Below are 23,261 nucleotides of genomic sequence, written 5' to 3'. Positions count from 1 at the left end.
AACTACTGTTGGAATTTTTATTGATTTCTTTTACGTAAACAATTCCATTGATTTAAGAATGATAATTATAATTTCCCGCAATAGTGCTGGAGCCTTCATATCTGTTGTATTGAATTCTGATACTAAAGGGTTTTGAGGGAGGAAGGGGAGAAATGCCAGAAAAAATGTGCATTTGGTTTGATGAGTATGAGTAAGAAAAAGTGTGCAATTAGATAGCAAGTTGTAAATGGGAGCAAGGCAGCTGAATTGAAGGATTTGGTCTATATTTTCAACAGGTCTGAAGGGATAAAATTGATCACCCAGTGTTCAACCCACTGCAACTTGCCTTGCATTTGCTGGTAAATTCATTGACCTTGAAACTTGAAGATCTTGATTCTAAATTGTAGGTCTGAAAAAAAAACGGATCAATATATTAACTTGTTTAGTTGTAATGCTTGTAGCTACACTGTCTGTTGGTGTTTTTAATCTCAGTTTCCAAGGTCATTTGATTAACATAACCTCATTGAGTTAAAGCAAAGGGCTGCAGATGCTCTGTGGAGATACAAACAGGAAACACAGCAGGTGGCCAACACCTGTAGGGAGGGAAACAGAGCAAATGGACTGGATCACAATCCACCCAGTTTGCACCCCCTGTGAGATGTGTCTGGCTGCACACACCATTAATGGCTGCAGGGCATCCAGCATCCTGCCAGCCTCACTGCTAGGTGGAACACTCTGTAAGCAGCAACTTTTACAGTTCACACATTTTAATATAAATTAAAATTTGAAAAAAAACACTTATCCTCACTTACCTTTGTAAATGAAGCTTGGCAACCTGATTCAACTGACTACATTGCATTCAACCACAGAATTCAGGATGTTCTGAAGTACCTCTGGACTTGATGGCAAGACCATGGGTAGAGTGAGAGGTCAGATGACCTGCATCTGACCTCCATCTCCTGTATTTCTGCATTGCAATATGCAGGCATGCAAGTCTGGTGTTCAGTGACATGCTCTCTGCAGATTGTGGTTAGTTATCAGCATGATTTTGCCCCATCTTTCAGGTTTTTCAATAGGACTGATATTAAAGGTAAATTAGTTTTAAGATGTATAGAAAGTTGAAGTGGAACGATAAAAGGGAAAGTCTGCATTAGGGCGGAATATGGGATAGATTAAATGACCAAGGATGAGGGTACAGCACAAAAGGGGTTGCTAATAGGACAAGTTCAGGGAAAAAGATAATTCTCCAGGACATACAGATGACATGCAGCGGTAAAATCATTACCTGTAACTGTGGGGCTCAGTATTGACTCGACAAGGCTGTATTCAAAAGAAGTGGTGCTCTTCCCTGAGCTTGCATTGAACTTCATTGGAACAGTGCAGGAAGCCAGGGCAGAGAGGTCAAAGTGAGAATGTGATGTAGGATTAAAGGGATGGACATCTGGAAGCTCTGGGAGTTAAAGTGTTCTGTAAAGCCGTCATTCAATCTGCGTTAATAGTGGTTGGATGTAGGGAACAATGTTGAAATTTGATGACTCAGACTGCAGAGGTTTATGTAAAAGTGTGAATTGCAAAAGTACCTTGGGAATGCATGGACGAGTGAAATAGGAAGCTAGATGACAGGTACAATTCAAAGGAAAATTTAACATTGCACCACATCTTTCCAGTCTTTACTTCCCAAACCCCTTCCCAACCATAAGCAGACTTTTTCTATTGTAGCTAATGTGGGAAATGTGGATACCACATTATGCATAGCAAGGTGTCACAAACAACCCTGCAATAATGAAGAGTTCAGGAGATGAGCTGACACAATATAGTGGGGAAAAAAATACCTTTTAGCACGTGCAGTGCCATGAATGATTTGGTACTTTGTCAGGTGCTTAATTTATGAGGAAGACTCCTTATATTTGAGTTTTATGGTTTGAAGGTCGATAGAGCTTTAAGATAAAAAAGGATTTAATTGTTCATGGAGGAATACTATTAAAGAGGACACATTATGAAAACGCCTGGAAAAATCTTTGCAGTACCTCTTAAAAAAAACATTGTGCACTGTCTGCGTGATTTACGTTCCCTGTTAGATATTTGGCATTTTGGCACTGTAATGTTTGATGTCCAATGAGTAATTGATATATGTAAGACATTGCAACCATGAGTAATTCTTTATGGATTGGTTGTACAATGTGGTTGTGATTGCAGTTATGGTCTCTCTTCTCTGTTTCAAGTACAGGTCAACCTGCAGTTAAGCTCTAATAGTTCCACTGCCTTCATCACAGGCATCTTAACAGCAGAAGAGGATCTCTTAAAATATGAAGAGGAACTATAGGTTTTAAAACTTAATTGTTTTGTTCTCTAAACAGGATTAGAACTAACATACTTCATTTTACCGAGCAAGATTAAGACCCAGGTCATTTTAATCCAGGTGATTGCTTAGGCTGGTGACCTTAAAATATTGATTTTTTTTCCTTTGATCTATTAATGCAAGAGCTTATTTTATTTACAACTGCAGTCATGACCACAATACTTGGAAATAAACTTCTTGTGAAGTGGTAAAACTGAATAGCATTTCTACTATCTTTTTCCCATTGAATTTTAAAATTTGGACTGGAAAGCTGCAAAATCTGTGGTGCACAACTGTTGTGCAAGCAGAAGTGGATTTAAAGCCTGAATCACTTCTGAGGGCTGCTTGTAAGAGACGTATTTTGTTTTAATGGAGTGCAAGGTATTTTTAGTCACTTGCATGAAAGCACAAATACCAGTTTATTAACAAACTAGTTTCTTTTCAGGTTGCTACCAAACTTTAGGCTAATAATGGTTTCTGTATTTAAAATGCAATGAAATATGACCTTTTCATGTGTTTGACAGCATTATTTACAAAATCATTTTTGCAACCCTTGTCATTCCTGAACATTGGAGAATAGACTGGGGTTATAAACCAACTAGCATCTCATCATTGGTTTTAAAATATTCACTACTTTGTACATCAAATTTTAATTATTAAAACTTTGCAAACTAACCAATCGATACTTTCTTAAGATGAAAAAAAGAGTGGGTGAGGATGGACTGTTTCTTGGAGACTATATTGTGATGCCAGGTTTTATTTTTGTCTTTGTCAGACATCTCACTGCCTAAGATAATCATCTGTGAGCCCATTGCAATTTGTAGAGACATAGCAACAGCATGCCTATAAATGATTGTACTGCCAAGAAAGGCAAGTAAATATAGAGACTCTCTGTTATAGTTCTGGATATTCACAGAATTATAGCAACTGCAGTAATTGAACAGATTTCTCCTCCTAGTTCTAGGTTGCACTGGCTGTAATTAAAATGGCTGGCCGACGCAGACTGGGGGGACTGCTTTGTTGAGCACTTTTGCTCCATCTGCCGCAACAGCCAGGATCTCCTGATTGCCAGCCATCTTAATTCCACTTCCCATTCCCAAACTGACATGTCTGTCCATGGCCGCCTCAACTGCCACATTGAGGCCTGATGCAGGTTGGAGGAGCAACACGTCATATTCCATCTTGGTCGTCTCCAACCTGACGGCATCAACATTGATTTCTCTAGCTTCCGGTAACCACTCCCCTCTGTTTACTTCCCCCCCCCCCCACTTGTTTTTCCTCATTCCTGTGGCCCCTTCACTCCTTCTCTTTCCTCTCCCCTACCCTCATGACCTGCCCACCTCCTTCCCTTTATTCCATGGTCCACTGTCCTCTCCTATCAGATTCCATCTTCTTCAGCCCTTAGCCTCTTCCACCCATCACCTCCCAGCTTCTCACATCATTCCCTTTTACTCCCCCCCCACCTGTCTACCTTCCCCCCCTCACCTGGACTCACCTAGCATCTGCCAGCTTGTGCTTCTCACCCTCCCCTTTTATTCTGGCTTCTGCCCTCTTCCTTTCTAGTCCTGATGAAGGGTCTTGGCCCGAAATATCGACTGTTTATTTTCCTCCATAGATGCTGCCTGACCTGCTGAGTTCCTCCAGCATTTTGTGTTTGTTGCTCTAGATTTCCAGCATCTACAGTCTTTCTTGTGTCTCAGTAGTTGTAGGTTGATGTTCAAATTGAAAACCTGATTCCACAGCTACTGAATTGGCTGAAAATTCAAAGTGAAACAAATCAGAATATCTGTGAAAGTCTGAAATCTCTGCTCAAATGAGTCCAGAAGTTTTCTCCATGTCTTCAGAATGGAGCTCTTGGCAGGCAGGAGAGTGAGATATCCCATCGCTGCAGTTCTGTACTGAAGAGTTTAGTCTGAAATAACGTGCTTTGACTGGTGAGGTTAAACACAACCTGCTCTCTTCACAGAAACTGAAAATTAATGTATCAAGGTAAACAAGATCATTAAGCCAGTTGGCCTTCTTCATGGGGTCACTTACTTTTTTTTGCCATCAAATCTGCCCTGATCTCTGCCTTGGTCATCGGATCTCTACCTGATAAATTCTTTCTTCACACTTGATATCAATTTTCTTTTTCATGCATTTGAAATTCACTATTGTTGAGTTCCTACACAGAGGAGGCCACAAGATACATCATGTGTTCAAAACATATTTTCCCCACATATTTTACTGGTGTAAATTACAGGGATGGTCTCTACGGCTCCTCTCAATCTCCCAGATACTGCTCGAGACATGTGATTGTTCCCTTGTGCTCCTCTATCATTGGTTATTTGCTGTCTGTCAAAGTGCCAACCACTTATTCCCATTTGAAACCTAAAGACATCTTTTTATTCCAGAGATTGATGAACACATTCACGCCTCTTGATCACCAATTAAATCGTGCCTGTCCCATTAATTCATCATGCACCTCAAACTCGATTCCCACGCAATGCAAAAATGGTGCCATCTGAGCAGTCAGTTAGTTTTTCTGCCCTTAGGGAGAAGTACATACTTATTCAGACTACTCTTGGGAAGCTTGGAGATACAGTGGGATGTGTTTTTTGCAGGTAGTCTTTCACAAAATATCAATTGGCAAAAGCCTGAGATTTGTCTGCAATTAATGAAGCATCTTCAGAGATTATCTTTATTACAGTTTTTAATTTTTTTCTGCACCTTGCTGGGTGCTGGACCTATGGATTGCTGGGCAGAGAATTGTTCTCTGAGACAGTTGTCATTCAAGTTCATTAAATTTGGAAATGCTTCGTATTGTAATGCCCCTTTAGCAATGTAAATTTTCCCTTGCAACATGATTGGATGTACACAGGATTCGGGGTAATATTACTGGCTTGAATTGAGGATTGGTAAACAGAAAAGAAAAACAGATTAGGAACATGTTTACATTGGGAGGCTGTAATAATGGAGTGCTGCAGGGATTGGAGATGATACTGAGCCTTCCTAAACTATCCCATTGATTTGGATGAAAGGTCCAAGTATGGGATATCCAAGTTTGGTGATGATTTCAATTGAAATGCAGAGAGGGTTCAGGGAATATGGATGGCCAAGTACTGGCAAGAACAAGGCAGATGAAATATTTCATGGAAAAAATTTGGGGTCATTCCCTTTCATAGAAAAAAAATAGAAAAGCAGAGTACTTTGTTAAATGGTGAGAAATGGGAAGGTGCTGATGTTCAGATTTGAGTACAATAGCAAAGATATCTTGCTGCACTTGTCTAGGGCCTGATGAGACCATACCTGGAGTATTCTCTGCAAATCTGGTCACCTGACCTAAGGAAGTATATATTTGAAATAGAGGGAGTGCAATGTAGATTCAGCAGACTGATTCCTGGGTTGGAGAGGTGTTTTAAGCAGACTGTACCTATACACTCTAGAGTTCAGAGGAATAAGAGGCAAACTTATGACAGGGCTTCAAAGTATTTCCCTAAGCTGGAGTGTCTAGAATTCGGGGCCATGATCTCAAAATAAGATGCTGGCTTTTTGAGATGGGGAGACATTTTCTTCATTAAGATGGTAATGAACTTTTGGTATTTTCGACCCAAGTGGCTGTGGAGGTTCAGTCGCTGATTATGTCCAAGATAGAGATTAATAGATTATTAGATATTAAGGGAATCAATGAGTATGGGGTGGTGCTGAGGTGAAACAACAGCCATGAACTTATTCGATGACAGTAGGCATAGGTTGGGTGAGGGGGTGGCACAAATGGGCCACTCCTTCCTCAGTTTTTACTAGTGCACCTAGAGAGCCTTCCTCTCCTCTGCAGTTATTTTTCTTCTCACAGGTCGCCGACCCTGCTGTCTGGTGCTCCTTTACTCCTATCAAGCCTTGCTACCTCATCCCCAATAATCACCCCTTTTAAATTTAACTCCTTCAATCCCCCCCCCCCCCCATCCTGCCTACAATCAGGATTGTGATTGAGAATTATAAAGGATCAGTGCCATTTATGTTCCATTGTGTCTAGGGGTTGTAATGGTCCAGTGGAAACTCAGCTTTTATGAAGGTGCACTTGGCCAGGCTGGATGGAAACATCTTGTGACCCATGGTGGCCTATTGTTTGATTGATTTCAGGTTTAAGTCCCACAACTTGGGCTAATGTTCATTCCCAGTGCAATCTTATCGGATGGAAATTATCCAACTGTGTAGATATAAACATGTAAAGTACACAAACTGGTCCAACTGAGTATTTTTGCTTTACCACATCTTATTCTTTTGGAGGTATGTTCCAGATTATTCCAGTAATATTTCCAAGAACATCACGGGCATGGCATGCTCAGATAAAAATGTTGTTACTGCTTAACATGCCGTGAGTTCATGTTCCCATAATGATTAAGTATCAGCTACATGTTAGATATGAGAGATGGGGATTTTAAAAGTTTAATTATTTTTCAAGTTTGAGAACAAAAGTTGAATGTAAATTTTATAGGGTTAAGTAGAGAAAATCAAGATGCAGCAGTTAATGATCCCAGAATTTGGTTTTCTATCCCCTACCCCATACCTTTTGATTACCTGCCCTAAAGTTAATTGGTTGATTAATTTGGATGCTTCTGCAGATGCAAATAATGGCAGTCTTTGCTCTCTGCTAGCAAGCTGCTTGTATGACAATGAAAGAGTTCTTTGACCCAGTTTCTTCAATATTTATGTGACACTATAAATGAATTTTGTTAAAGGAAGCTTTCATCTTTCAGTTGAAAGCAAAAAATCAAATTGGACTTAAAATTCTAAGCTTTAGTACGATTTGGATGACAATGTTGTTAACATGGTTAGTAACTTTGTGGATGACACCAAAATTGGTGGTGTAGTGGAAAGTGAAGAAGGGTATCTGAGATGACAACAGGATCTAGATGAACTGAGGAAGTGGGCCAAGGAATGTCAGATGGAATTTAACTCAGATAAGTGTGAGGTGTTGCATTTTGGTCAGTTAAACAAGGGCAGAAAATGCATAGTGAATGGCAGGGCCTTGGAGAGTACTGTAGAACAGAGAGAACTAGGTGTATAGGTACATCATTCCCTGAAAGTGGTGACACAGGTAGACAGGGTAGTGAAGTTGGCATTTGGCATGCTTGATTTCATCAGTCAGGTCACTGAGTGCAGGAGTTGGGGTATCATGTTACAACTGTACAAGTCTTTGGTGAGACTACACTTGGAGTATTGTGCACAGTTCTGGTCGCCCAACTATAGGAAGGATGTCATTAAGCTGGAAAGGGTGTAGAAAAGATTCACAAGGTTGTTACCGGGACTGGCGGGCTTCAGTTATAAAGAAAGATTGGGTAGGCTGGAACTTTTATCCCTGGAGTGCAGGAGGTTGAGAGGTGACATTATAGAAAATCTTGAGGGGTGTAGACAAGGTGAATGATCAGTATCTCTTTCCCAGGGTAGGGGAGTTTAAAACCAGAGGGCACAGATTTATGGTGGGAGAGGAAAGATTTAAGAGACCTGAGGGGCAACCTTTTCACGCAGAGAGTGATGGGTATATGAAATGAGCTGCCGAAAGAGGCTGTTGAGGTGGGTACAATTACAATGTATAAGAGACATTTGGATAGCTACATGGATGGAAGAGGCCTGAAAGTATATGAGCCAAACGCAGCCAAATGGGACCAGCTCAGATAGACATATTGGTGGGCATGGACGAGTTGGGTTGAAGAGCCTATTCCTGTGCTGTGTAACGCTATGACTCTAATACTGAATTGTCAGCAGAGGGAACCTCCTGCATGGCAGGGGTGGGTGGGGGGGGGGGGGGTGGTGGTGGTTGCATTCCTAAAAAACAGTTTGTATCTCAATTTTCTGTGATGTGAAGCTGTGTCATTTGCACGTGCATCAAGAAATGTGAGTTGAAAAAAATGTTATGTTAAATGTTGCATAGTGAAAGTTCTTCCATCTTTAAATAGTTGCATCATAACTATTTTTAAATGCATAAATTACATAGAACATAGAACAGTACAGCACAGAACAGGCCCTTCAGCCCACAATGTTGTGCCGACATAGCTATTCCCTCCTGCCTACGGAATGCCTATATCCGTCCATTTTCCTCTCATTCATGTGCCCATCCAAGCCCCTCTGAAAAGCCCCCAATGAGTTTGCCTCCACCACCCTTTCAGGCAATGCATTCCAGGCATCCACCACCCTGTCAGTAAAAAAAAAACTGTACCCCTCATGTCTGTTCTGAACCTACCCCCTCTCACCTTAAATGCATGTCCTCTGGTATTGGATCGCTCAATAATGGGGAAAAAAAGACATTGCTTGTCCACCCTATCTGTGCCCCTCATAATTTTATACACTTCCAACAGATCACCCCTCAGCCTCCACTGCTCCAGAGAAAAGAGCCCAAGTTTGTCCAGCCTCTCCTGATAGCATATGCCCTCTAATCCAGGCAGCATCCTAGTAAACCTCCTCTGCACCCTCTCTAAAACCTCGACATCCTTCCTATATTACCTTTGAAATCAGGCATTATTATTTATATTTAACTTTTTTGAAGAGCTAAGAGGATGATCTTTCTGATGGCAGACTTGTTTTAGGTAATGGAAATGGTATGTCTAGTATCCTGGGGAGAAAGGACAAATTTAAGTGTTACAAGGGATTGTCTTTGTCCTCCATGTCCCTGCAGAGTACCTGCTTTAAATGCATTATTCCATTCAGTGTTGTCAGCCCACTTGTCAAATTCTCTATGTATCGGGCTGCTTGTAATACATTGACACTGTCAAGTAAGGTATACTCAGCAATCCGTATTCTCAATGACAAATTGTGCCTTGCATAGTCACTGGTTTGCAAAACATTTTTTATTTTCTAATTTAGAAATTGTTAGAAGTGCAATGGTCAGATCACAAAGGTACATTTTTTTTTGCAAGTAGAAGCTGTCATTTATTATGGGTTTAATTCTCATTTGAACAACAGCTTTCATTTATCAACGAAGAAAATCCTTGAGGTGTATTAGACAAAGTGGGGAAAAAAATGATTGTGTCAACTGTGGTTTCGTGATTGCTCTCTCATCCCTGAGTGAATGTGGGCTCAAAGACTTGAGCACATAATCCATTGGGGTAATGCCACAATGTTAGAGGTGCCATCTTTCAAATGAGATGTTAAATTGAGGTCCAGCCTGCCCTTTCTGGAAGACACAAAGGAACCAATTGCCTTATTTTGAAAAACAGCAGATTAAAGCTGATTTTTCAATTATTATTACCCTACTGTTGTTTGACCTTGCTGTGTGAAAATTGGCTGCTCTATTTACTAAATTAAGCTAAGTGTTGAATCCAATAAAAACTTGCAGGAAAAATTGTCAAATGTTTACTTCTACAATCAGCAGGGTGTGATTTTTTGGAAGTCAACATGAAAGCTAAATTTATCAGCTTAAAGGGCAAGGTTAATCTTTCAAATGTTATAATACTGCTTAAATTGGAAATTTAGGTATAAATATCAAGATAGAACTTAAGTTATTTTTCTATATGTTAATTTGGTAATGATCATATTTAATTGGTAAATTAGAACCCTTGGGGCCAATCTGTTTGTGTGTGCTATATCAGAGACGGGTAAAACATTCTTAAAATCCAAAGATTCAAGTTCTAAATTTAAAATGTAATCCGTTGTTTAAGATTTTATGACCAAATTTGGGATGTTTGATTCATTTAATCTGTCCATGGCCTTGCATTCAATTATTTATTGCAGCTGAATCATCGGTGCCTCACAATGATTTTCTTATTAACTATTAAATTCCTCTAACTAAAAAAACCTCATCAGCATTATTCTCAGTTTCAATTCAAATTAAGTTACATACATCATTAAAAATTTATTTTGTTCCCTTCGAAAGGTTATCCTGAATAAGAGAGAGCATTTTAAAAGTTGTATAAGATCCAAGATGATCATATTGTTTATGATTATAGATATGAAAATTAAAAGAATGCATCACATCAGATAATTTGTTGAACCTTTGGATATCAAGAAAATTTGAAATGTGCAATTGTTGAAGATACCTCTTGAAATATAGGGGAAAATGACTTGGCTGGAGGATGAGTTACCATAGTCCGTATTTTCCTGCTGTTCCAAACTGTCGAAGCTTTGTCACTTTACCCTTCTTATCCTCTGGGGTCAGTCTCCAAAGGCCGGATTTGTGAAGACTTCACCCGGGAGCTATCAAAGCCCATATAAAACTTTATCTATCAGATTAAAAAACAAATTAGCATGCAATAAAAATTTATTCACAGAAAAATTGCTATCAGGAGAAATGGCAAGGCTGGTGGCCCTCACCATTATTTGTTTGCAACTCCAGGTAATGTCAGGCAAGGACACATGCATATTAATTGTGCAAATCAGAAAGTTGCTGTGGAGATGCATGCTGTACCATTGGCATTACAACAGAGAAATGTCAGTGTTTGGCTCCCCATTCAAACAATTTGAATAGCATTAACTACCTGACATGATCAAAAACAAGTAAACTGGCTCACAGTGAGTTATTACTTCTAAGTATAAGGACACTTTCAAGGTGTGCTATTTATTACAGCCAAACAATCTCTATGACACAAATGTAATTGGTACATGTGGAACCTCACTCTGTCAGGCTTTAACGACTGCAAGGTTATTTAAAAAAGAACTTGAACTTTTTTTTTGATTTGCAGTCTCCTTTTTTTGCTTCTTAAACCATTCTCTTTGCTTCTTTCACCGTACCTGATTTCACTGAATTTGCCATTCCAGTTTACGTGTCCTTTTTCAGGCCTTTGTGCAGCACCTCACACGTACAGTTCCTTTTGTTCACGAAGATCCCAGCAGCCCTGTCGAGTAGTGCATTTTAAATCCTGCAGTTGATGAAACACAGAAGTTTAATTAAAGGCAGTCGTTTTTGTTGACCAGTTGCAGGAGCTATTAAATTAATCTGTTCCCTGGCTTCATAACTTGTGACATTTTTGTGAGAATCTTTACATTTTCAAGGTGAGGTATGTTAGTGGCGCGGATTAAAAGATTGACTGCATTAAGCTCCATCTACCCTACCCTCATTGTGAATCTCAGCAAAACAGCCCCACCACTACAACATGAGCCAATTTCCCTTGAATGTGCCATTTAAGGAGCAATTTTGTGCAAGATGCCTGACCTCAGACTTTCCCTCATGAAACTCCATTTGCCAAGTTTTTGCCCACTCACTCAGTCTATATCACTTTGCAAAGTCATAGCAGTCTCATTCAATATGCCCTTCCACCTGTTTTCATGTCATCGGTAAACTTGTGTACCTTGCATTCTGCCCTCCTCCAGGTCATCAATATAAATAGTAAATAATTGTAAATTATAAATGTTTTCCTCGGTGATGGAGTGCTTTAAAAGTAATCAGGAATTACAGCAATAGCATTAGTAATATCTGTTTAATTCAAAATCATAATTGCTACTGATAATTAGTGGACAAATTATAACTTTGGCAATGGTTTTTATTTAATTGGTGCCTTTAATGTAATAAAATATCCCAAGCCACTTCACAGGAGAACCATCAAACAAACTTTGACACCAAACCATGTTAGGTAGTAGTACAGATGACTGAAAGCTTGGCCTTTGAGAGAGTTTTCGAGGAGCATTTTGTTTTTAGAGAGAGAGGTGGAATTGCATTGATGCAGGGAATTTGAAGCCTAAAGAATGGACAAAGTCACCTGCTGTGAAGTGACTAAAATCTGGGATGCAAAAGTTGTTTGACATGCAGGAGTGCAGAATTTCAGGACGTTTCTTTCATTGAGTGGTTCGTGGGTTCTTGGTGTAATCCTCATAGTCAGTGTTTCTTGTTTCGTAATAGCCTTTGAATGTGTGACAGGGAACAGCCTTTGTGAACTGTTCAAGTTCTTGAGGTAAAGGTACTGCATAATGCTGCTAGCTGGGGAGATTCAGGATTATAATCCAAGGCCTACAAAGGATTAGCAATATGTTTCCAAAACAAGATGCTATGTAACTTGGGGGTGAATTTAGAAGAGATGGAAGCATTTCCGTGTGCAAAATGCCCTTGTCCTTTTCAATAGTAGAGGTTATGGATTTGGGAGGTGCTGTTGAAGAAGCTCTGGATAGTTTGTGGATTTCATTTTGTAGATGGTTTACAACAGAGCCACAACCTTTCATGGATGCTATTTTAGATGATCACCATTAAAGGTGATTTTAAATGAGGTAATTAAATGTAAAATATGGCATTGTGCTTCTGGATGTAGAGATTGAAAATCTTGAAGCAGAATTGGTTTTTTTTATCTATTCCCATTAAAATCATATGTGACTTTGCTGGAGTAAATTGACTTCAAGCTTTTCAAACCTCCTCATAGCTCTTTGCTTTAAAGTACCGTTTTCACTTTTTTCAACTGTCTGCACTGATTTAATTTTCTTGCTATGATCTGGACATTAGAAATATGCATGGTAGTACTTTGAAAGAATGCATATTTAAACATCCCAACTGTCTTGAGACCTAGGATGTGCAGCAATAAATGTTTCAGCAGTAACCAGTATATTGTAGATATACTGGCAAAAAAAAATGTTTTGCCCTTGTAGCTAACTTTGGAGTATGTGGTAACTCCATCTGTGAAAATGGCAGTGCACTTTCCTTTCGAGGGAAGAACTGATAAACAGGCAACAATAATTCAGCACGCAGCAACAGGAGGTGTAAGAAATAGATGGGTACATGGTGGATGGCTCTGTCAACTGTGGTAGAGGGGAAATAACAGTTAAGGAAAAAGAAGGCATCTCAGAGGCATGTGTGTGGAAAACCTCATTATCAAAGCAATATGACAGAGACAAAGCAACTGGGAGAAGGGAATTTCCACCTTGGTTTTACTTGGATCATCCAGAGAAGGAAGGGCCAGAGAGAGATCATGTGAAAGTGAGATGAGGGCAGAAATTGGCAGCAAAAGTAATGGCTGAACTCGTTCCTCACCCTCTCTGCTCCCAGCCAGAGTAAGAATAGAGATCCCCTGGTTCTTGCCTTCCATCTCACTAGCCCTCACATTCTAAAAGATCATCCTTCACAACTTTATTTAACTTAACTGAGATCCCATCACCAGATGCATCTTTCTTCTCTCCTCTACTTTCAGCATTCCAAAGGAACTGTTCCCTCTGTGACTCCTTGGGCTACTCATCCATCCCCAACAACCCCTCTTCATCTCAGTCTCATCTCCAGGCAACCTCAGCAGATGTAATACTTTATCCCTTCCCGCTGTCCAGGTACTCAAACAGTCCTTTCAGATGAAGCAGCAGTTCACTTATGCTTCTTAGAATTTAGTCTTTTGCATTCATCTGCATTGGAGAAATCAAATGCAGATAGGGTGATGTCTTCATGCAGCTCCTCCATTCAATACATGGCTGATCCTGAACTTTCAGTCACTTTAAGTCTCCATTCCACTCATACCTGGACTCATCTCTCCATACTGTAGTCGCGGGCTCTTCCACTGAAGTATAATTGCAGTGAGGCTTCTTCACTTTAATACACATGTTCTTTCATAATAAAGGCTGAAATAGTATTTGTTTCCATAATTGCCTGCTGTTCTGTTCCTATCTCCCGAGGCCATGATGTCCTTGGGCTTTTCTGCCAATGGTGAGAAGAAGCTATTCTTGTTAAAGGCATTTTGGAAAAGAAAAAAAAATCCTCTGGCAAGAAATCAATTTAGTTGCACAATCTGACAGAAGCTGGAGAAGAAACAATTGCTGTAAAAAGCTGTTCTACTTTTAGTCTGCGTAGAATTTTTATCCTGTAGCAACAAGTTGCTTCTGTCTCCTGCCCCCATTCCCAGCAGAATTTTAATTGCAGTATATGTGTTGTATCTGTGTCATGTTAAAGATAATGCAAATATTGTAGGTCGTTCTTTTACAGTGGTGTCAGAGAAAGATAATAGGCTTGAAGGTCAAGCTCAGGCCGAAATAAAATCAACATTGTAATTATCATTGGATTAGATAAGGCTCAGGATAATATGTCATAGCAGCACACAATGTTGTAGGCACAAGATACAGGAGCTTGCTTTCAGCTATTCATTCATCACAATACTTCTGCTGTCATCAATCTGTTTAAATCTCACAGTGCCTTGTCACCAACAAAATCTTTATTCTTGGCTGGCCACCATGGTACCTTTTCAATTTTTTATTGAAAATGTGTCCTTTTGGTCCTGGGTCTTGGCAAGGACAGGACCTATTGCACATTCCCAGTTGTCTGAGGCAGTAGTAGGTGGTTGCTTGAATTTGCTGCCTCTCTTAGTTTGGGTTCACCAAGGGCACATGTTGAAGCCTCAGGAAGCTGACTTGAGTGTATCTGGAACACTGCCAGAAGTGGCCGGGCCAGATCAAGCACCATTAGCCCTTGCATTCCTTTATCAAAATCGTACTCCAGGATCATTCTGGAGAGCAGAGAAAGCTCTTGATTTCCTTCTGTCCTCTTGCCTTCCTGAACCTTTGCCTTGCCCATCCACCTTCAGCATCTACAATAAATGCATGAGCTTCATGGACTTGATCATAAAAGCAGATCTTCTGTTCAGCTGCCTCTTGAGCTTCATATCTTATCATTTGTCACCGAGAGAGTCTCTCCTGGGTCCTCTTGTCCTGGACACAAACTTGCTTCCTTCTCCAGTCTCTCCTGAGCACACTCCAAGCTTGCTTTCTCCATGAGATCCATATTGTTCTCCCTCAAAACTGTTTGTTACTAAATAGCTGACTCTTCCTGATCACTGTGGCATATGGCTTCATAATTGATTCTTTTTCCTCAGATTTCAGAACTCTATATCCCCTTGCCCTTCCAAGCTGTAGAATATTTAACATTCCTTTGCTCCTTCTAGTACTTGAACATTATGTGGTCTCTTGAGCCTTTGCCGGTATTTCCCCCAACTCCATGACTGAATCAAATCAGCACCGTTTCCATCTTTGCCACAGCATTGAAATGGCCTGAGCCAAAAATCTTTGACTGTTGTTCAGGTGGATTAACGTTACTTGTCCTTTATGATTTCTCTGCAACCATCAACTTGGTCAATAGCATCATTCTTTGGTGTCTTTCCTCTGTTAGGGAATTTGGTATAAATGACTTCCTCTCTTATTGATCCAATCATAGCTTGGGTGCTTCCAGCAATATCATCTTTTCCTGTCCCAACCCCAGTCTCCAGAATTCTGACAGGAGTTTTTTGTTTCAGTGATTTCCTGTCCTTTTTCAATATGGAGCATGCAGTTGGATGTATGTTGGTGACTCCTGAATTTACATCTCCACATTCACTTCAGATCCCTCCCCCGTCACAGTATCTGCTTGGTTAGAGGCAGAGAATGGCTGAAGAACACAAAAAGGCCAGGCCGTGAAGGCCCTGCTGATGTTCATGGCAAGGTCTCATTTGCATCTTCTGCCTCTGCTTCCCGCATGCCAGCTGAGCCAATGGACTGCCAGAAAAGGCAGGAAGTCCCACCAGCAGGAGGAGGATTCATCCAGGGACCCTTGGGATGATCCTCTGCATTTAGGATGGGTGTGGAAAGCCAGCAATGGGAAGAGAGCAGGGGAGGGGCGGAGCTTTGATTGGCATTGAACAAAGGGAAGAAGCCCTGTGATTGGGCAGGACTGGTGGAGCTGGGAAGCTCAGGTGCTGTTAGAGTAACAGGCACGTGTGGACATTTCAGTTTTTTAAACCACATCCCACCCCCACCCAGAAACCCCTCTCGGGATTAATGACAAGGTCATTGTTTATTATATAGTCTTGGATAAGAAGTAATTTCCTCCAGTTAAACATTGGAAAGACGGAAGCCAAGGTTTTTCACTATGATTGCAAACTCATTACCCTTGCCTTCAAATCCAAGGCCTCCTTAGCCACTCAATTAGGCAAACTGTTTCCTATTCAACCCTAAGCTGGTACCTAGAACCCATATTCTCTTCTTCAACTGTGGTACCCAGCTTTGCCTCTGCAATGTTCCCCCCCGTGTCTCTGCATCAGCTCACCTGCCAGTAGAACCATCATCCGTGCTTTAGTCTCCTCTGTACAAGTATTCCACTGGTGGTCTGATTGGCCAATTTCCATGCACTTCAGCTCATTACAAAACACTTTCTCATATACTGCATAAAGTGCAGTCCCTCAGAATCCATATACTATCAACCTACAATGCTTTTGGTTCATTGAAGCAGTCAGTTTAAAATTCCCATCCTTGTGTTTCAAAACAAAGCCTTGTTGACCTGAGGCATGGTATCATCCATGATCTTAATGTAGGATCCAGGGTATGAATACATCACTCCTGCTGTTTATTTTTTCCTCTAGTTTCCCCACATATTCCTCACCCTGAACTATTATTTCCATACTCTAATCATACAAAGATAGTTGGAGGGGCAAGTAGTGTTGAAGAAGCAGGGAGTCTGCAGAAGGACTTGGACAGATTGGGAGAATGGGCAAAGAAGTGGCAGATGGAATACAGCGTAGGGAAGTGTATGGTCATGCACTTTGGCAGAAGGAATAAAGGCATAGACTATTTTTTAAATGGGGAGAGAATTCAGAAATCAGATGCAAAGGGACTTGGGAGTCCTAGTGCAGGATTTGCTAAAGGTTGACTTGCAGGTTGAGTTGGTAGTAAGGAAGGCAAATGCAATGTTTGCATTCATTTTGAGAGGAAAAGAATATAAAAGCAAGGATGTAATGCTGAGGCTTTATAAGGTGTTGGTCAGACCGCATTTGGAGTATTGTGAGCAGTTTTGGGCCCCATATCCAAGGAAGGATGTGCTGGCATTGGAGAGGGTCCAGAGGAGGTTTACAAGAATGATCCTGGGGATGAAAGGGTTAATGTATGAGAAGCATTTGATGGCTCTGGGCCTGTACTTGCTGGAGTTGAGAAGGATGAGGTGGGGATCTCATTACAACCTACCAAATATTGAAAGGCCTGGATAGAGTGGATGTGGAGAGGATGTTTCCAGTAGTGGGAGAGTCTAGGACCAGAGAGCACAACCTCAGAATAGAAGGATGTCCCTTCAGAACAGAGATGAAGAGGGAATTTCTTTAGCCAGAGGATGGTGAATTTGTGGAATTCATTGCCACAGACGGCTGTGGAGGCCAAGTCATTGGGTATATTTGTTGATAGGTTCTTGATTAATAAGGGCATCAAAGGTTACAGGGTGAAGACAGGAGAATGGTGTTGAAAGGGAAAAATAAATCAGCCATGATCGAATGGCAGAGCAGACTCGATGGGCTGAATGGCCTAATTCTGCTCCTATGTCTTATGGTTTTATCTTCTCTGACTCTGGCTGCTAGTGCATAATTTCCTCTTGTTTCACCATTCGGAATTGTGCTGTCAAGGCCTGGAATTTCACCCTGAAACTCATTCACCACTCATCCACTTCCCTTCCTTTTAACGTCACCTTAAAACCCAACTCTTTGTCAAACTTTTGATTTGCCCCTTAATACTTGTCCAAGTTTGTCTGATTTGGCATCTGTGAAGCATCATGGAAATGTGTTTTAATGTATAAGTTGTTATAAATAAGAAGGTTGATGACTGCAAAGCATTAATTTGACCAGGTTCTTTGGACATAACTAGCCTAGCAGATGAAGAAAGTTCCTTGTTCTTGGTCAACTGGAGAAATCTGTTTTGTGACCCTTTTGATTGGTTTCAAATTTGATACCCAAAGTGGGCCAATCATCACAGCCTCAGTAATTGCATCAAGTCCTCAAAGCACTGACCTCAGTCCAGTCATCTTCTGATGCCTTTTCAATAATGTTTTCTCCCATTATAAGAGGCCGTTTGCTCAGTGTTCAGTTGCATCCCTGAATCATCTATGAAAAGAAAACCTTTTGCTTGCCTAGAGAAGAATCTGGACAACATTTAGATGAAATGACCAATGTCATTTCACGATTGTGACATTGAGGTACTGGCAGTCTCCAGAAAGGAAGTGCTCAACCCTTGGCTTCAATAGCAAGTGATCTAGTAAGCTTAGGCTGGTCTGCGTTAACCAGAAGCTTATTTGGGCCAACTGTATAAACACCTCAACTACAAGAGTGGGTTACAACTACACTACAGGTTCTCACCTAATATCTCAAAGCATCTCTCCTGTGCATGAAACTCACTACATGTCTGTGTTTGATTATTTACTACTTGCCTCTATCAAATGGCTGTGGTACATCCCATCGGTAGGACATACTCTGTTCAAAAGCATCTTGCTTCCCTGTCATTTTTATGAAGGACAAAAGCAGCAAGATGATAGAACAACAATCATTCTGCTGGAGGAACTCAGTGGGTTGAGAGATATCTGTGGGCGGTTGGGGGGGGGGGGGGAGGCAGGAATGGAATTGCCACAACAAGATTGAATGTTTTGCACATCCGGATTGACAGCATAAGATATCTTGACTTGGGTATCCATTGTCATCCTTTGTCATTATTGAGTTAAAATCCTGGAGTACTCTAAGTAATGCCACTGTGAAAACACCAATCACAGAACTACTGCTGCAGTTTCAAGGTAATGACTGTAACCACCACTGTTTGACGACATTGTCAGATGAGCAGTAAATTCAACTTCATCAATGTAGTCCAAAACTCAGAACAAATATTTTTGACTATTAAATTTCAAGTTGATCTAGCTTCTAAGCAAAATCAATGTAATTGGAAGTTGAATACACTTTAAATAGTTTTTAATGAAAAGAACAATGTTAAAATTTTTTGTTTCCAATGAAGAACTGTGCTTCAAGTGAACTTGTGCTGCAGGGTTGTCACTCTATCTCGGAAAAACATTTCATGAGGGCACACTTCTGCCATTGAGTTGACAGTATTGCATATCACCTCTAAATGCTGCTATTTTCCAAACAGGAAGTGAATCCTGTCATTAGTGAGGCATGATATTTGGATATTCTGCCAGACACTTGATAGTGTATTATGCACATGTACCAGCCAGGAACTGAGAAAATGTGATTTCACGCACAATGGGAAATTTGACACGAACATGACATTGATGCATGTATGATGATTATGTACAATGTTGGCATGAGTTTTGGTTTACTTATGACAAATACTGCAGATGCCTTTGAAAAACATTTGAGCCCAAAGTCAGATGAACAAAAATAGAACAAGTCTCCATGTGTGCCTTATGCTTGTAGAAGCTGTGAGAGGCCCCTCAATGATGCACTGGTATTTTGGATCTCATGTGGAACCTCTGGATGAAACGGGAAAATAATTCATGATTAAGAAAGGTCTTCAGCATTCAGAAATAATTTATTTCCAGTTGACCGAGAATAAAGTTTATCGCCCATTTTGAACTACAGCCAAAGATCATTTTCACCTCCTTAAATTTCAGGTGAGAACCAACAAAGGTTGGTCACAGCTCACTTGAGTGTACATGGACTGACCACCCAGTGTCCCAGGATTTGGAACTGAGTATCTTTTTTGTATGAAGCATTGAAGTCGCTTCCAATATGCTCTGGCAGAGAGTAGATAACGTAGTACAGGGTCAGGAAAAAAAAAGACCTTTAGTTTTAAGATTTCATTTCATATCAGAAGAAATAAAAATTAAATATTGAAAACCCAAGAACAAAACATCGGTGCTGTCAATCTGAAATCAAAATAAGGATGCTGAAAATATTCATCAGGTCAGGCAGCATCAGTGGAAAGAGAAAAATGGGCAGTTCTGGTTCTAACTTGGAAGGCTGGTTATCTGAAACTGTTGATTCGGTATTGAGTCCTGAGGGCTGTAATGTGCCAGGTTAGAAGAGATGTTGTCCTCAAGCTTGTATTGGGCATTGTTGAAATAGTAGCTAAAGGCAGAGAGGTCAGAGTGGGAGTGTGATGGAGAATTAAAGTGATAGGCAGTGGAAGCTCAGGGTAACTTTTTTGAGGACTGAATGACAATGTCCCATCTATGTTTAGTTTCTCCAGTACAGAGGAGACCACATTGTCAGTACTCAATGGAATTGGAAGAAACACTTCTTCACCTGCAAAGAGTGTTTGGCTCGCTGGATGTTGGGAAGGGAAGTATGGCATCTCCCACAGGGGGATGGGAAGTGGTGGGTGTTGGTGGAGTGATCCTTTCAGAACATTTAAAGGGGAGAGGTGGGAACGATATGTCTGGTGGTGACATCACATGAAGGTGACAGATATTATGGAGAATAATCCATTGAATATGTAGGCTGGGAGGGCTGGAGGTTAGGGCAAATGAAATATTCTTGTTCTGGTGTGGGGGGGTGGTCAGAGCATAAGTATGGGAAATAGAATGGATACAGCAGCGAGCCCTTCAACAGTGGTGAAGGGGAAACCGTGGGTGAGGAATAAAGAAGACAAATTGGAATCACTTCTGTGATGCTGTTGTTATTAGAGCAAATACAATAGAACCAGAGAATCTGGAAAAACAGAATTAAGTTCCAACAAGAAGCAGAGTGGGGACACGTATACTCAAGATAGCAGTGGGAGTCTGTGTGCTTGTAATGGATATTGGTCACCATTCTATCCCCTGAGATGGAGGGAGAGAAGTTGTAAAAGGGAAGGGTTCAGTCAGAGAAGTGTAAGTGAGAGCAGAGTAGAAATAAGCAGAAAATGTGATGAAACATTTGAGTTCATATGAGAGCAGGAAGCAGCAGCAATACAGTCAGCATTGTACTGGATAAAGATATGAGGGAGGGGTCTGATCAAAACAGAAACAAAAACCGTGCATTGAGTTTCATGGATTCCACAAGGAGACAGAGGTAGTTTGGAGCCGTGCAGATTCCCAGACCCTTGCCTTTAATTTGAAGAAAGTGAATGGAGAAGTTATTTTGTGGGAGAACAAGCTCAGTCAGTTGAAGGATGGCAGTGGTGGTAGAAGGAGACTAGTTGGGCCTTTTTTTCAGGGAATAAATGATGGGCTCTTGGGCTGTCCTGGTGTGGGATGGAGGTGTAGAGGGATTGGACATATGTGTAAAAGAGCTGATTGAGACCAGGAAACTGCTGAAGTGCAGATGAGTGTCTTAAGTGTCACTGGGAAGAAACTGAAAGGGACCAGAGCATTCTGGAGAGTATTGATTGGTGAATTGCTTCAAGATATTTGATTATTTTTCTCAGTGGATTAACTTTTCGTTGTGGGGTTTGAGTGAAAAACACAGGCCATTTTAACATTATATCTCACTGACATTCAATATATTATTGCAAACTTCACTTGTTGACACAAAATCCAATTCTAAATGTCCCTTTGTTTTATGTGGTTCGAGGGGAAGAAACAGCAGTTTCAAGGACTTGTCAGCTGTTGCCATGCACAAGTCCCTGGACAATGGGAGCAAAAGCATCCCCAATGTCACCCTCATCCTGATGACCACCTTTGTCTGTGGCTGCATCAGGCTGTGTGTGGAACCAAGGTACGTAGGCACTAAGTGACACTGCGTGCTGAGGTTCTACCTGTCCCTGATGTTGCGAAGGATGGGCCTGGCCCCATTGCGGTGCAACGCTCCAGTCAGCTGGACTTTGCCGCACTACCTGTCCTTCGTGGAAAAGTTCTTCCAGACCAACACCTTTGACCACAAGTCCATCAGTCAGTGGTCAGCATGGAACATCCTGCAGACACTGCAGGAGAAGGACTCGATGGATACTGTGGGGTGGTTCCCTGAGCAGACGGTCCAGACCATCTGGCAGAATGCCTCATCGCCAGAACTCACCAACAAGCACCAAGACCTCGCTTGGCTGGCGATGAGAGGGGCCCTCCCAGTCAGATCCTTCCTGCATGGTCAGAACATCAGTCCCAGCGCTCGCTGCCCCCGGGAGGACTGCGCTGGCGACGAGACGGTCGCCCACCTCTTTGTGGGTTGTGGGTTTGCGAGGAGGGTGTGGCGAAAGATGCAAGGGTCCTTGTCACGGTTCATCCCCAGCAGCTGAGTAACAGAGGATTCTCTGATCTACAGGCTGTTCCTGGGGACACACACGGAGACGGGCATTAACTGCTGCTGGAAGGTCATCAACTTGTTGAAAGACGCCCTTTGGTCTGCCTGAAACTTGTTGGTCTTCGAGCACTGTGAGATGTCCGTAGGGGAATGCTGCAGGAGTATGTGCTGAGGGATGCACTGAAGCTGGGTGCAGCCAACGCAAAGGCTTGGTGGGGAATGACTACAGTTTAGGGTTCTTCTACCACTGGAAATGGAGGGGTAGGGTCAGGTGAGAAAGCCCCTTAAATATTGTAAATACGGGATTGGGTAGCCCGCCCCCCCCCCCCCCCCCCCCCCAGGGATCCACACGAGTGGCATCGGTGCTGTGTTTTTATATAAAAAGGTAACACTAATGATTGTAAAGGCTTGCAAGAATTTACACAAGAATGTAAAAGCTTGCACTGTTTTATAATTGTATATAGTTTGTCTTTTAATATGAATAAAGTTTATTTTGGAATGAAAAAGAGATTTCCTCTAATCTGGACTCTATTCCAGCACGGCACTCTCTTCAGGAGAACGTAAAATGGGAATGCAAAGGGAAGGATCTAGTCAGATTAAGAATCCTCACTGAGACACAGAGTCTGAACTGAGCAGTGTAAAACAGGACACCAACTGGATATGAATGGAAGTAAACTAATGATTGAGATTGCAGGTGAGATTGAGAGGAGAGATAGAAGAGACACAGAAAAAATGTAAAAATGTTTTCTTAAAAATCTCCAAGACTAATTTACTTACATGGGATGAAACTCCATATTTGTAAAATTAATTTTTCAGACAAAAGAAGTGGTTTGGCAGTAATTATTGCTTATTTTGTTCTAAAGTTCACTCACTCTTGTATGCACCAGCCCCAAGTCCTTTGGCCATATTCACTGCAGAATTCATGGGTAAACTCTCACTAAGTTGTTGAGGACTGTGAAGTACTGGGATATCTATGACAGTGGCTTGTGGGTTTCCACATTTGCATGGACATCAAAATTTATTAAGAGATTTGTACAATGATAATCGTGAATAAAGATAACATTGTTAATATTGCAAACCTTGAACCATTGTATCTAGCAGTACACATCATTAATTATGTGTTTGTGCTT

The 23,261-nt window shown here is 41.2% G+C and overlaps 1 protein-coding gene across 1 annotated transcript in view; it reads left to right on the top strand.

Moving 5' to 3' along the window:
* znf385b (zinc finger protein 385B) overlaps positions 1-23,261 on the top strand; it is a 320,687-nt gene that overhangs the window by 43,658 nt on the left and 253,768 nt on the right.

This window comes from Pristis pectinata, chromosome 1 (genome assembly GCF_009764475.1).
Source record: "Pristis pectinata isolate sPriPec2 chromosome 1, sPriPec2.1.pri, whole genome shotgun sequence".
In the NCBI taxonomy this organism is placed as follows: domain Eukaryota; kingdom Metazoa; phylum Chordata; class Chondrichthyes; order Rhinopristiformes; family Pristidae; genus Pristis; species Pristis pectinata.
This window is presented reverse-complemented; position numbering and strand designations above follow the sequence as displayed.